At 40.0% G+C, this 16,401-nt stretch overlaps 1 protein-coding gene across 1 annotated transcript in view; it reads right to left on the bottom strand.

The window, feature by feature from the left end:
• The window catches only part of ATP2B2 (ATPase plasma membrane Ca2+ transporting 2), a 411,395-nt gene that overhangs the window by 267,093 nt on the left and 127,901 nt on the right, over positions 1-16,401 (bottom strand). Inside the window, exon 3 of the mRNA XM_027664917.1 lies at positions 4,988-5,092. The gene's annotated coding sequence lies outside the window, so the exon portion shown is untranslated. The remainder of the gene's footprint in view (positions 1-4,987; positions 5,093-16,401) is intronic.

The raw sequence follows: 16,401 nt of genomic DNA, 5'->3' as shown, positions 1-16,401 counted from the left end.
ATTTGGGACATATCCTTAGAAATACAGTGAATTAAGACAAATGTTAACACACTCCTTTGTGAGACTTAGTTTCTATATGTTAGCATTTGAATTGTACTCAGCCCTCTACGTATCACATTAAGAAAATTCACATTTTATATGCTCTGCATTAGGATAAACCAGCAGAAAAGCCTTAATCTGGGCTCTGGGAAGAGCCAGAAGCCAGTACAAATCCAGCAACATGTCTATAAAATCCTGCCAAGAGAAACCCTAAAGCACCAAGGAACAGACAAGCATTTCACTTCATGGGCAATGGCTGCTCATTGATTACAAGAGATTTATTGGTATTACCAAGGATTGTTTCAAAGTCAAGAAGAACTGGTCATCCTCAAAGTAGATATTTTGCTGGTAGTGCAGCAAATCCACTGCATGAACAGGAAAGGCAAAATCAAAATTATCCCCAACACACAAAACTAAAATATATTATATAAAAAATAATAACATTAATGTCACAACAATATTTTCATTATTACTAGGAAGGTCTTATCTTTTTAATTATATTCAACATTTCCAAAACATTTTTAGATCAGAAAAGGGCATCAAAAGCAAGCAAGAAAGAAATAATTGCATCAATAGTCAGCATTTACTGAAGTCTCATCTGACATTTGCTGTCCCTAATATCATTCAATTCCTTACAATCCCATGGAACACCAACACCCTCTGTACTCTTACCAGAGAAGTGCCATGCATTTGGTGTAAAAAGGAAAATCAGCTCCTGGTACTGCTGGTCTTTGTCATTTTTCAACAACCATTTCACACCAAGACAGATAAGAAATATTTAAATCCCAGGGTAACAGCCAATAATAAGAAAATAAACTAACATTATATGTTAACTTCATGTTTAATGTGTTCAAATCCAACGGATGGTTTGAACAGCACACACAGCACAGAACTCTGCAGGAACACATTTCTTTTTTTCTGCTTCAAAATAAAATAAAATAAAATAAATCCTAATTTTATTCCATTAAGATCCATTAACTCTTTTGGCTTTTGTGTTTCCATGTTGTATTTTAATGTATTGCTGGAGAGAGTCATTGCACTGGGATGGTCAGTCAATAGAACACGGGAAGAGAGGGTTGCACAGACATGCTGGATAACTCATAGAGCCACAGGTCCCATCATCTCTAAAACAGAGAGAACAATTCATACTTTTTCTAATGCACTTCAAGATCTTCTGATGAGAAACCCTAGGCAAGAACTACTGTCTTACTGTTACTCTCTCACTGAATACAGTTATGTTGTAATATCACCCTTTCTGACCTATTAAAATTACATAGAGCTGAAATTAAGCAGCAATTGTATGATTATAAAATGTCACTAACTTCAGATAGTAGGAAAAGATTATTTAATTAAAGGAAGTTTGCTCTTCAAAGGAGCACAAGTTCAGATATATTCACAGATATATTTAATTTAGTTGTGCAAAATGATTGTACAGGTAATTGAAGTTACAAATCTCCCCTGCTTCTGCACAACTCTGAATGAGTATCATCACATTCACATCTAACAAGTGACATGCTCCTCTTCCCCTTCAAAACACAGGGGACAATCCCAGGAAAAATAACACAGAAATAGATGAATGGAACTGTCCTACCTCACACCTCTAAACCAAACTTTGCTGACATAGATGCCATGGTTTGGGGATGAGCTGATGCATCATTTGTGCCGAGAACTGCAATCGAGTGAGAGTCATAATCCCACGCTTTGCTGTTACAGCTGCTTCCCTCCAATGTAGGTGGGAGAAGTGACAAAAGCACTTTGCCAAAGGTTATTGTAACTATTGGAAAAGCCAAAAGTTTCAGTGGCTTCCCAGTGCCCTGCATTTACAGGGCAGAAGTGAAATGCGGGTGGAGCTGCACGTGGTGCTGGAGATAAAACCATTTCTTCGGCTTCTCTAATCTCAGTTCCAGCTGACATTTCAGTTCTGAGCACAGAAATAACAGCACAGCCCAAAGTATCTCCCTTAATAACTCTGATAAATCACAGGGATGACAAAACAAAACCGGGAAGGATTTCATATGGGAATATCTTTAGGAGAGGACAACAGCTGCAGCTACCTTTGGGAAGAAATATTCCTTATGCACTCCAGGTCTCACCAGACACATTCCCACAGCCAAAGCAGTGTTACCTCCTGGTTCCTGACATCTAAAGCTGGTGTTAAGGTCTAACCAGAACAGGTACCTTGTGTTCATCAGTGGGAACAAACAACATCTTACATACATGGAATCTCGGTGCTGGCTGGGAGGCAAGTTAAATAATGAAATCCAGGGAGTCAGCCCATTATATCCTTCTGGAAGAGGATGTGAGAGGCTGAAGGCAGAGGGTGCTTTAGGAAGGGTTGTTTTGGGGGGAGTTACAATTTTTTTATTTTTACAAGTGTGCTAAATTGTGTGATTGTGCCTGGCACCTTGCCTTCCACAACAGGAATTAAAACTATTATGGATTATACTCAGAAATAGAGAAAATTACAGTATTTCAAACTCTACTTATTTCTCTGCAAAAAAAAAAAAAAAAAAAATAAAGTACAAAACCTCGAGGAGGCTTTTGGTTTTTTAATAGCTGAATGACTAAGAAAGTTGCCTCTCTAGTAAGTCTGTCTTAGCTTTTCAGTCTCTTACACACATTTGAGTGTCTGACAAATAGATTATAGACTACTTGTTTTAAGAGTTTTTGAATAAAATGAAGCTTGACTCACTAATGCTTCGAAAGACAAGCACAATATTTGGTCTGCACAGCTTGTAGCACCTATTAAAACCTTCATTAAAGCAACGGTGCCAAACTGCTGCAGTCCCAGACTGTCAGTAAGAAGTGATGCTGAACACCCTGCAGTGGTTGGATGTTACAGCTGCCCACACACAGTCATTATGACCATCTTTTCATTCTGCTCTCTGCTGAAAAAAAAACATGGGCACTGAGCAGAACATTTTGATCTAAGTTAGATTCGTTTTAGCTAAAAGAGCCTAGCAAACATTTAGGTGTAGGTGAAAACTGTAGGTCCACTTATCACCCTGGTGGAAATCCATCTGGAAATTATAAGTGACAAAGGAGGGCAAACCCTCGAGTAATTTCTATTCACATAAATGTTAGATAATATTTTGAATACGTGAAAGCTGTGCAAGTGCCCTTTTTGTAAAACATCATTATTTTTATAAACATCATAACAACTTCATAAGTTATTTCATGTTTTTAACATACAGTATCAAAGCAAATAAATAATCTAAAACCAGCTTGTGGGGTCTTCTCCACAGTAGCTACACAGATCTTACAGCTCTAGTCTATGGAAAACTTCCTTAAGTACTCATGGAAAACTAGTAAAGCCTTTTTATCTGTATTACTCATTTCTTTGTGCTTTTCATATCAAGATTTAAGTCTGTTTCCACACACATCATAGGAGAGGAAGTGTTCTATCAACAGACACCCAGAGCAACAGGGTACTCTTGCTATGTTTTTGTTTCCAACATTTACTTATTAAAAAAAGAATAAGTGTGACTCTCTTTCCTAAAAACAAGCTAATTAATCTCATTACCATACTGGGAATATATTTGTTGTTCCCATAAAGCAAATTTGCTCAGACATCTCTTCGCAATCATAAAAATCAAAAGTAAGCTTATATTTCACTGTAAAAACTCTATTTAAAACTAAATACTTATTCATTTTTCTTTATTGGTTCTACTCTTTCATAACCCCAAAACTTACTTTAGTAGGTAGTGTTATTTCCTCTTTTTCTATAGTAGTTTGAATATTATACCTAATTTTCACTTCTTGGTGAATGAACCTTCAGTAACAAGAGAGGTAACAAATGAAAATACAGATTTTACGTGCACTGTATCACCATTTACAAGTCACTAGAATCATTTGCTATTCAACAGAAAATTCAGAATAAATACCTAAATAAGTTGTTCCTTTCACTTACAAAATAATGGAATTTTCATACATTCAGAGCACATTGGGCATTGCCATTTTAATATGGTTGTGAAGTTCAGCCAATCCAACCTGCCTGGCTTCCAGTGCAGGTAGAGCTGAAGAAAAGCCTGAGGGAACCTGGTGCTGCCCCATGCCTGAAGTGGAACCTCATGTTAGTTTATGACTACCAAAATGTAATCTTTAAAACTCCCACCACATATTTACAGACACGAAAGAGTCTCCTCACTGTTAGGGCAGAACATTTTCACACAACTGGAAAAGGCAAAGATGAGATCATACCACAGACAGCATTATGATGTACCTGTCACCATTCCACCTGGATCTAATGATTTTATGAAGTTTTATCTTATAACACATAGTTCATGATATATATCAAACAACAGTTAAGCCGTGTAATATTACTGCTGGAACTTTCATTTATGTATCCTCACTCTTGCTTTTATAGCACTGTGCAGTTCTGTTCTGCAAGTAAAAATTGAAGGTTTATCTTATGAGGAACAAATTTATAATTGTGGGAAAACAATTCCTAAATCAAGTACAGAGGAAGCATTATTTAGTCCAAAATCTCAGGGTCTGGGAGGTGGGGGACAATCTAGAATTCTGCAAGAGCTGTTTGCAGAGGTGCCATTGAGTGGCACTGCCATCTCCTCTTGCACCTGCTTTCCAGCCTCTGCCCTTACAAAATCCACCACCAATGGAGTCCAAAATATACATTTGTCACATTCACTGATCCCACACTTCATTCAACACAGCGTAAAGAGAGAGCAGATTGATCTTTCTAACTGAGGGAAGCTCTCTGTAAATGATATGAAACCATGAGTAACATCGTTACGTGAAAGAAATCCCTGGTGAGTAGAAAGGTAAAGTGAATAAGGCACTGCTATTTCCTTGCCTGGTGTCACTAAGCCACAAATTAAGAGTGTATTTACCAATAACAGTTGAATTCCTTGGGAATTCTCTAGAATTTCTATTGAGACAAAACAACAGATTTTTAATTTTGGGGAGAAAAAAGATAAAAACAACTTACAGTGCTGTCGTCTTGAGAAAACAAATGAGCGCTTCATAAACAGGGTTCCAAGTCACATAACCAGCTGGGGCTCTTCGTGTTGGTTAATCAATCTTGATTTCAAAACTGGAAGAAAGAAAGAAGATAATTAGACTTGACAAACCCCAGAGAATTAAGCAAATTAATTGAACAAACAAGGATTGATCTGAAGGATGCCACACAGGAGAAACAGATCCAAGAGCGAACATCCAGTGTCATAAATAGTTATGGACATTTTTGCAGTAAAATAATGTGATTAAAAAGTTCTAACTCTGTGACCAAAGATGTGAAGTAAAAGCTGGAAACCAGGGGCTTCAGTCCCAACAATATCTCATTCTCATCCATTTATCAGAGCTGTAGCCCCTCTGGCCTCTCATTTATGTAAATAAATGGTACTTTTTATGCACACAGTCCTTTGGAGACTTACAACTGGCCATAATTCCCATCATCTTTAAAAATAGCTAGAAGAACATAACTCTAAACCTTCAGGACTTCAAGCTGCTCCAGAACAGCTACTCAGCATTAGTAATATTCAGTACTAACAGGAAAATACAGAACACGAAGCAGGAGAGGGAGGTGGAAACTGTGAAGGAGAAGTCTGAGGCCGAAAACAGCCCAAGAAGGAGAAGGCAGCAGGAACCAAAATGGGAAGTGCTCATCATGGTGGTTTCAGTAACTGCTCCTCTGCCTCATTTCAGAGAGGGCAGAGGGAGAGCAGTGCAGCTGGCCAGGGTTGTGTGGGTCTGTGTGTGTTCTGTGTCTGTGCGAGAGGGAAAGGCAGAGAGAGGGAGGGTGGGAGAGGGGAGAGATTCCCCTGGTTTTCCTTGCATGCCATAAAAACTTGCAAGTCAATAATTGAGAGGTCTTAAGGTCACCATACTGATGTCACCACGAATAAATGCCACTCTGACTGGTTTCATAAGAGATGCTCAAGTGGGTGTACTGAAATGACAGGCAGCAGTGCTGCAAGGAAGAGTCCTCCTTGGACTGGGTGCAAGTGTTCCATGTGGGAACACACCAACACTATACCATAAGGAGAAAAAGAGGAAATAAATTCTTCATGTTTTTGTTTTAAAATGGAACCATTGTGCTCCAGTATAATGCCATTTTTGACCCAAGCCGCAGAAATATATTCAGTTACTCTTGTGTCAAACAACAGCATATGGCAGAGCCGGAGGGGATACTCTGGGTAAAGAAAACATCCACTGCTGACTCGTAAGTTCCAGCTAACGATCAATTCATCACACCCCTCAGTAAATCATCTTTGGATTCAGCTTGTTTAATGCCCTTTGAACACTATGTGAAAACAGCTTTTATTATAGATGAGGATTTCCCTGCAGACACCAGTAAGACCACATCTGCTTCATCTCAGATTAACATAAAGGAGTGAGCTTCCCCACGCTCCTGCCACTAAAGTTTCAGCAATGCCTGGTTTTGCACGTCATGGACTTGATTCAGTCTCCACCTTGTGCCCAAATGAAAGTTTAAACATTTAAGTTCCATATTGCTTGGATTTATAGTACTTGTTTTAGGAATAACAGCGTCCCTTAAATATTCTTACCATAACTTAGGTCAATTGAGTTTGCCTAATTTTATCAGGGAATTTTATCAGGAATTTTAGGACATGGACATCATTCCTTTGTAAACTACATTTCAAATATATTTTGAAGATTAATATGCCACAATGCAGTGTTCCAGGACCACACAATATCTCTAGACTTTCTCCTCCCTCATGTCTGTAGAAATCAGTGGCAGCAGAGAGATGAAGGGATTGAGAGCAGCCAAGGGATTGAGAGCAGCCCTTGGGAGAAGGACTTAGAGGTGCTGGTTGGTGAAAGGCTGGACATGACCCAGCATCCAGAAACCTCCCATGCCCTGGGCTGATCCCACAGCTTGGGCAGCAGGGGAGGGAGAGGATTCTGCCCCTCTGCCTTGCTCAGGTGAGACCCCACCTGCAGAGCTGCCTCCAGCTCTGGGGTTCCGAGCATGGGAAGGACGTGGACCTGCTGGAGCAAGTCCAGAGGAGGGTCATGGAGATGATTAGAGGAGTTGAGCACCTTTCCTATGAGGAGAGGCTGAGAGAATTGGCATTGTTCAGCCTGGAAAAGAAAAGCTTCAAGATGACCTAATTGTGGCCTTCCAGCACCCAAAGGAACCTACAAGAAAGATGGAGAGGGACTATTTACAAGGGTCTGGAGGGACAGGACAAGGGGCAATGGCTTCAAACTGACAGAGAGTGGGATTAGATCAGATATCAGTAAGAAATTCTTCCCTGTGAGGGTGGGGAGGCCCTGGAACAGGTTGCCCAGAGAAGCTGTGGCTGCCCCATCCCTGGGAGTGTTCCAGGCCAGGTTGGACAGGGCTTGGAGCAACCTGGGCTAGTGGAGAGTGTCCCTGCCCACGGCAGGGGGTTGGAACGAGACAATCTTCAGTGTCCCTTCCAACTCATGATTCTAGGATGTGATTCCATTATGTTTAGTGCAAAGGGATGCACAGCCTACACTACACTGACACGGGGTACTGACACAGCCAAGGAAGAACACACTGAACCTGCAAGCTGGAAATAAGAACCTACTTATCATCCAGCCTTAAGATCTTGCCTACCAAAGAAAATATGACTCCTGGAACATGTTTCTAACCAAATTTTATATTATCAGAGTATACCAGCAGGTGGCAAGATTGCAAAATAAAGGAATTTTAAAAATTATTCCTACAACCCATTCAGTCAGTGCTGCTTCAAGGACCCCTTGCTGGGCCATGGCGACTGTTCTGTGAGGACTTGGGGAAGTATTTAAAATGCCCCCACATGGGTCTGTAAAATCAAGTATTTTAACTTTTCTTCCCCATTCTTCATGTAGTCAATTTACCCACAACTACGATAGTCCAAAGCAGCACAAGATTCCCAGTAAAGGAAACAAAAGGAAGCTGTGGCCACCAACTGCACTTCTCTGAAGAGCTTGGCTTTCCCACTGTTTTCCTCCTTCTTCCTCTTTCCCTGATACCCATTTGAACCTTTCAAAAAGAGCCTAAAACCTGATGTGACCACAGGGAACTGCATATTAAATGGGAATACAACTCAAGAAGATGACTAATAAAATTATGTCCCAAAGGGAGAGCAAAGACTTCACAGAGAGTATACTTAATTGGATAATTTTTTTCCATTTATTTCTCATGTTATATGCCAGTTATCTGTAAACCAAGACACAGGACAGCTGTTTCTAAGTTCTACTATGCCAGCAGTAAGTATGTGCCATGGACATATGAGCTCAGTTTAATGGGCTGAATTTTATATTGAGTTTGTTATTTTACAGCACCATTTTAATTTAAAATTTAGGAAAGATGTAAGTTCCCAGTAACTACCCAGAAATCTCTCCCTATAATGCCTCACCCCTAGATCACAAAGGACACAATGTAAGCCCACAGTCCAACCTGGTGTCTGAGTGTCATTTATATACATCTATTTACACACAAATAGATAAATAGGTAAATAAAAGGACATTAAATATTAGTAAGGCTGATATTGGCAACCAAACTGATAACCAAGCTAATTGACCCTGAGATATGCAACACAAAAAATAATGATTCCAGAGATAGTTTAGGGACTTTTTCCTTCCGTTTGCAGTGTTGCACCTGCTCAGTAACATGCAGCTACACTTCACAGATGCTTAAAATATTGTCATTATCCCTTGAGCTAGAAGAAATTAGGTAGGTGTAAAATAATCAGAATGTCAAGCACATTAAATGTCAAGCATAAATAAGAACCAAAATGGAATCTCTCAAAGATGCTGGTACTCCCACAGTTGGGCAAAAAGTGTTAACTTCAATAATTGCCCCCATTTGGGACTTGTATTATTATACAAAACACAAAATTCTTTGCCATAACGGGCATCAGCTTGAAAGCTGCTTCGGCATTAGAAAGTAAAAATAAATGTTATCCAAAATATCAAGAAAACTTCCTGCGCCAAAATAGGTTTTTCTTTGAGACTCTTCTGTTCAAACACTTCAGGGCATTGAAATTAAAGAGATTTTAAAAAATCCAAATCACTTTGCAGGAAAAGAAGGGAGGGATGAGTAATACGTGAGCCTGTGTTACATGGGAGGGCACCAAAAATATAAACTGCAAAATAAACTGCCAATTTCTAATATGATTCTTCATCCACTAAAACAAAATAGCTTGTTCAATCAATTTTTAATTCCATAATTCAATCATCATGAAAATTAAAATCAAACTCTCTTTCCCTAGTGAATATACACCGACTAAATATTTTAAAGTGAAGATATCTAAAACCTAAATTAGATTGGAAACTCTTTCAAGAAAGATTTTCTTTCAATTAAGTTCATGCCATGCTAGAGAAACACTGTCAAGAAATCTAAACTGTAGTTAACTAAAATTAAAGCATTGTAAAAATATATAAAACAACACAAAGCACATTATGCTCTGATTAGGTAGTAACACCCACCAGGAAATGTTCAATGAAAACCACACAAATCTGTGTTTTTGTCTATAATGAGCATCTCCTTTCCTTCCACATCACCTATTTAATTTTCTATTTGAACTGCACAGCCAAAGTAGCCTTTTAGGAGGTTCAGAACTTGGGAATGGTTCTGCTTAGAGGGCTTCAGCTGACAAATTCTCCGAAAACGGTCTGTGGCACTGGACAAGCCACGAACCCATCACAGAGATGTTTTTACGTGGCAAAAACACGTGACAAAATATTGAGTATTTAGATATTCCCGTGGAAGAGATTCATACTCTTCAGAGGCAGGATGGAAACTTTTCTAATCTCTGCTCACTGCAGCTCTACTGCTCTACTTTTCCTTCCACCATGGGGCACCTTTCTGGGCAGAGCAGTAACAGAATCAATTGATTGACAAGAGGATGAAGAGAAACAGGTCTCAGGTCACCAAATCACTTGGCCTCAGCCAGATGAAGCTGTCAGCCCCCAGGAATAATAAAATTGATTTGATTTGCAGCAATCAAGCACCAAGGTTAAAATACCTCCATGGAACCACGTTCTGGCTGCACACAGAGTCAGAGAAGGGAAAAACATTCCATAGAGTTGAAACAAATCTTCCTTTAAAGTGACAGAAAACATCCACAATCTCTTACCTCTACCAGGATGTATTTCTCCATGTTTCAGGATTTTTACATCATAAGAGAGGATCCTCAAACACACAAATGTAAAAAATTCTGTGATCAATTGACAGAATTAGGGCAACATATATTTACTTCCCTGGTTTAAGAAATAAAGGCTCTGTAGACTGTTCAGCACTTGCTAACCTGCCATTTCCTTTCATTCAGCAGTGCTAGGATCACCATGCCAACTTAAATCTACATTTCAAATACATAACTAACAAGAAAGTACAAAGTGGAAAGGTATAACTGGAGTTAAAATTACATTAAAGTTTTTGTTGATTTTCTTCTCTGCCTAATGAAATAGTAAGAAAATAAAAATACCCCAAAAATTATATATGTCAAATGAGCCAGTCCCATGCAGCTGAGCACTCTTTCTTGAGGTCTTCATAAAAATAACATTTTCTCTTCCTACACAGTACTGTGATCCAGTCACAGGCTCAGGCAATTGAAGTACATGTTCATATAAAAAAAAAATAAAATAAAATCCTCTTCAATGTTCAAGAACACTCTCTAAAGCACTTACTCTATAAAAAGAAATCTTTCTGAGAGAGTACATACACCTAATTTATTTCAAGGACCCAAACAAAAATAACAAGAGTGCCACCTATCCTTCATTAGGAATAACAGAACTTCCCATGGACTGACCTTGCTTTTAAAAATCCTGCACAAAAAAACCTGACAGTTAAGAACATATAAAACTCTCCATCTGGGCAGAAGCTTTAGTAAAAAAATAAAATGCAAAGGAGTGTTGCATGTAAAAGCAGGATTAAAAAGAAATAGAGGAGGAGAACTTGGGAAAAAAAAAATCTCTAAGGTATCAAAAGCATAAAATCCAAAAGAACTAAAGCAGAACTAAAGATGTCTTAAAGTTTGAAGCCACATTTTGGGCTGCAGTAATGGTTTTATAAAAATAGGTTTGTGTGTAACATGCAACCTGCAAACTTGGTCTAAAAGAAGCTGCTGCACAGAGGCAGAAACTGCCAAGGAACAGGAAAAAGGGAGGATTTTTCCAGTGCAGGTGACTGGAGTAGCAGAGAGAGGGGAAGGAAGGGTCATTAATTTTCCCATTTATAAGATTATAGTGGCTATATGAGTAAAATACAGACTAGTAATTCTGGCACCTATACCAGGAAAATAAAAAGGAATTATTAAACCTAGCAATAAATAAGTAGAAAAATAACTTTTATTAAGGAAGGAAGTCAGTTTTCCTTTTTGGTAAAGGCAAGTCCTGGTTCATGATTTGCTGTATGCACATGGATGAGGGAGAGTCAGTTGGGTCTATATATCTGGATATATTAAAATCCAATACATATCTTGAGGCTTTCAAAAATGGCTCCCTACAAAGGGAGTCCTATGAAAACCAAGCCACTACAAGATAATACAGAAGGCCTTTGCTTTTGGGAAAAATCTGCTGAAAAGATGGGAAGCAGAGTGGGTGTAAGTGCTCAGTTGTTCCTCCTGCAGCAAGCACTGGTAGAGCTCTGCAGGGAGCTGCACCACGACCTGGGGGCTCTGTGGATCCACATGTTAACTGGAAAAGGGAGCAGGCAGCAAGAAAAAAAAAGACCTTTCAAGCTGTAACTGGACATTAAGGTATCAGATTAATTTCCTCACAGGTACCCATGATACAATACACACATGAAAAAGCAAACCCTAATGGTATTGCTCAAATGGGTGAGCTCTGAGAGAAAGAATCATTTCCACCAGAAGTAAGGCTGGGATAAAATGGTGATAGTTGGCCCTACATGGGACAACATCCTTTCCATTTTCACACAACCACACAGAGTGGAAAATAGTCAAATCATCATCTCCCCTCCTATGGAGGCAGGCTCAGGGTTGTTCAGCCTGGAGAAGGCTCCAGGGAGACCTTAGAACCCCCCTTCTAGTACCTAAAGGGGCTCCAAGAGCTGGAGAGGAACTTTGGAAAAGGGTATGGAGTGATAGGACAAGGGGCAGTGGCTTTATCTGACAGAGAGGAGGTTTAGATGGGATATTAGGAAGAAATTCTCCCCTGTGAGGGTGGGGAGGCCCTGGCACAGGTTGCCCAGAGAAGCTGTGGTTGCCCCATGCCTGGAAGTGTCCAAGGCCAGGTTGGATGGGGCTTGGAGCAACCTGGGCTAGTGGAAGGTGTCCCTGCCCATGGCAGGGTGGCAGAATGAGATGATCTTTAAGGTCCAACCCAACCCATTCCATGGTGTGTACCCTAATTATCAGTCACAAGTGCCTGTTAACTGGATAGAAATCTCCTGAGGGTGAAGCAGTATCCTTTAAATCAAGTGGACAGCCAGTGCTGACAGCTAAACAACCATCCACACTGAATTCCCCAAAAGACTGAGCTGTGAGACACCAAGCACCAGGAAGCACTGCTTGCCAAGCAGTTTTTCTACAGAGACACAAATTACAGGATAAACAAAATGCAGTGTCGTGTTGGAAAGCAGTGGAGGTTACCTCAAACCTGTCAAAATTCACAACTTCAACCCCCCAAAATACTACCCTTCTAATGCAACTGTTTACTGTAGGAAAAAGGTGGGAAGTTGTCCAAATGAGTACTGCAACCTCTCCAAAGAACAAGATGTGAACTCAAAGATCAGTATATACCAAGTTCCCCAGCAAAAGCTCCACAGTGAAAAGTACCTATGGATTGATTTACACAACAAAAAAAGTGAATGATAATTAATTTACTGATAGAGCTTTGCTCCTGGGGTTTATATAATATCAGGAAAGTCACTAAGTATGATTATTGCTATATAATCAATCAGGGAGTACATATTATTTCGCTCTCATTTGGCTCTGTTTGGAATCACATCCAAGACGTTTAAAACTGTACTCCAGTTAAAAAAATCTGCTGTATATTCTCATCAGAGAAGTTTCAGAAGGATGCTATTAATAACTATTGAAACAAATACAAAGAATGGCAAAAAAGCAGAAGTGTGAAAAATATTTCCCATTAACATGTGCATATGGTTTCACTCAAAACAAATTTTCTTGCAAGAAACATGTTTATATAATATTAAGATGCTACATTACCAAACTGACTGTAAGTTTATAATGGGACCAATTTTATTTAGGCACCGTAAAAATTTAAGTTGGAATGCAAAAAATTTAAATATATATGGAAATAATGGAGGTAAAGTCCTGGAGGAAAACTGCCTTAATATATTTGAGAGAAAGAAAAAAAAAAAGAGAAGGTAAAGACAAAACAAAAGCTTTGTTTCTGAGCTCCTAATGAATGCCAAAAGCCCAAGGAAAGAGAAGGGAGGCTGGGATCCAGTCTCCACCTCATACAAAGATGTCTAAGACAGATTCATAAATTGCTGTGTTGCACCAAGTTATTAAATCCCCCGTGATGAGTAGGGGGCCTTCCCTTAATGTACCACATGTATTTATAAAGGAGCACCTTGATCTTTTCCCTGCTCCATCACGTGCCAGCGTAACCACCTGCACTTGCATGACAAACTTAACACGGGACAAAAACAAAGGCCAAACACCACACTAAAAATCCCAGCTGCATTTACAGGCAAGAACCAGCTTCCAGTTCTATAAATTGTTCAGCACTGGGGAGTGCTGGTCCCTGGGTGGGGTTGCTGTTGATCAGGACCTTCTTCTCAGGACTGTCTGCACTGTGACAGCAAAGGAAGCTACACACAGTTCACACTTAATCATAGAATCCCAGAATGGTTTGGGTTGGAAGGGACTTTAAAGATCCTGTCATTCCACCCCCTGCCATGGGCAGGGACAACTTCCACTAGCCCAGGTTGCTCCAAGCCCTGTCCAATCTGGCCTTGGACACTTCCCTGGGCAACTTGTGCCAGTGCACTTATCCTTAAATCTTTATGCAAGCTTGCAATTGTAAGTGATTTTAAGAAGCCCATCATACAGCAAAGGCCACATGTCCCCAGGCATTGCTTGAGCACCCAAGTACTTGTCAATATTACCAAAGCATTATTTGAGTACTCAGCTGCAACACTATTTTTAAGCAATTTTTAATCCAGCTTCATGCTTGGATGAAGTAAACAATTTGAATAAAGGATTCTGTTGTAAATGTCAATTTTTTTTTTTCTTGGCATTTACTTGATTTTGGAATGTGGATTAGCCTTCATGCTCGGCGGGACTGAAGCAGCACTGAGATGTGATAATGCTAAAAATGTAATAATGCAGGGATTTCTATGCATGAACATTCCCAGGCAATCCATACCCAAGGAAATGACCCAAACTGTGTGAGGTTAACACTACTCACTGCACCCCAAGGACAGAGACCAGCACACGCCTGTTACAAGTCTCAGCTCCTGATCAAATAAAATCTGGGAGTTACTTCAGATGGAGAAACAAAACCATAAATAGCAGGCAAGATACAGCTGGTCTTGTTGGGTAGGGAGGTCCTGGTACAAGTTGCCCAAGGAAGCTGTGGCTGCCCCATTCCTGGAAGTGTCCAAGGCCAGGTTGGACGGGGCTTGAAGTAACCTGGACTAGTGGAAGGTGTCCCTGACATGTCAGGGAGTGGAAGAAGATGATCTTCAATGTCCCTTCCAACTCCAACCGCTCCATGATGATCGAGAAGCTCATGGGACTCAAAAGGCACTTCCTTGCTTAGCTAGGTAAACATCAAAAACAGGTGCACATGCTGGTGGCTTAATGATCTGCCCTGAATTGCCAACCCTTCTGTGTACAGCTGTAATTCTGGAATTTATGGCAATTAAGGAAAGAGCAGGTGGGAAAATAAGACAATGGTTCACTAGACAAGTATGTTCTTGCAGCTGGGAAGCGGAGGAAGCACAATGGCACACCTACACTCCTCAGGGTAGAGTGACACCAGTCTTTTGTGAAGTGAGGATCCTGATTATTTAAAGAAAAGTGAGGGAGAAAACACTTCAGGAGGAAAAGCTGATGCATGAGCCCTCAGAGCAAGTGTTCAAGGGTGGAAGGAAGACCAGCACAGTCAGAGCTGTCCTATACCACGGGTAAATAAGATTGCAAGAGTATTTGTCCTTATTTTCAGTGATCAAAAGGATAAACGTGAAACTAATGTAACAACTTGTTACACTGGGAAACAAATGGGGCAGGTTAGTCAGATACACAAATATATGCTCATTTCAAAAATGCCACAACCTATTAAAATATGTAACACTATGCTGAGGAGGGGCTGCACCATTCTGAGGCACTATCCCTATCTCAGCCTTCCAAGAGAAGGGCATTTTGCTAACTGTAGTCAAAAAAATTGTAAGAAAAAACCTCAAATCATTATATTCAGTATTTATACTTATTTATAACATTAAATATTTACTCTTTGCCTTTTGATTTGAAAATAACAAATGCAACAGTTTTTGCTTTTTATCAACCCCCCAATAGCACCAGAGCAGCTAAAGAAAGATGACAGAATCTCGCTGTATATATATTAAAGAGGAAGGCACTGAGTTCAGAACTGACTCGTCTTCCTCTAATTTCAGTCAAGTTACTTGAAAAGGACACTTGGAGGAGGGAGTCCCACGCGAGTTGCTTTGCTCTGTGGATTGCAGGGAGTGTTTGACACTGTTTCACAGGAAAAGCAGGGCACTCTCACTGCCCTGAGCTGCAGCACATTCCCAGAGAGCTGAGCCCGCTGCTCACTCATCCTCACAAAGATCCTGCACAGAGTCAGCAGGGTTGTGGTGCCTTCTACAGACCTTCTGTGAGCGTTTGAAGCAGCATATCCTGGACACTGCAGCAGAAATGATATCTGAATAAATGTGATGGATGGGTATTTTAAAAAGTCCTCTCAAAGGTTCATTGTGACCAAGACAAACTCTACAGCTTCTCTACAGCCATTACTGTCTGCTCTGCAAAAGCACACTGCAATCTTCCCTTCCCTCAGACTATTACCCAAAGACACCAATAAAACCAAAACTACCCAGTGAGCTGATGCAGACTGCTAAATGATGGCCTTACAAAGCTCATCATCTTGACTTGGGTATTGTAATCACCACTAAAAAGTTAGATATTTCATGCAAAATGCCATCCTAGTCCCCACTCAGAATTACCAACCTTCCAAACAGCCTTCCTAAGCCAATCTGAGTCAGTCAGAAATAACAGGTTCGTTTCTTTCCAATTAATTCAACATGGCTCACAGGAAAAAAAGGCAAATTTTATTTGCCTCTGAAACAGAGAGACTGTTCCAGATTTCTAGCACTTGAAAGAGGCTCTATACAAGTAATAATACTGCCCAAATGCCTCTTCCTTTAAAATTAGCACCTAAAATTTAAAAGAGCATCTTCTGTATCCTGCA

The sequence above is a fragment of the Corapipo altera genome, unplaced genomic scaffold (genome assembly GCF_003945725.1).
Source record: "Corapipo altera isolate COAL_440 unplaced genomic scaffold, ASM394572v1 124, whole genome shotgun sequence".
Taxonomy (NCBI): Eukaryota; Metazoa; Chordata; class Aves; order Passeriformes; family Pipridae; genus Corapipo; species Corapipo altera.
Note: the sequence above shows the minus strand (reverse complement) of the source record. Positions and strands in the feature narration are given on the sequence as shown.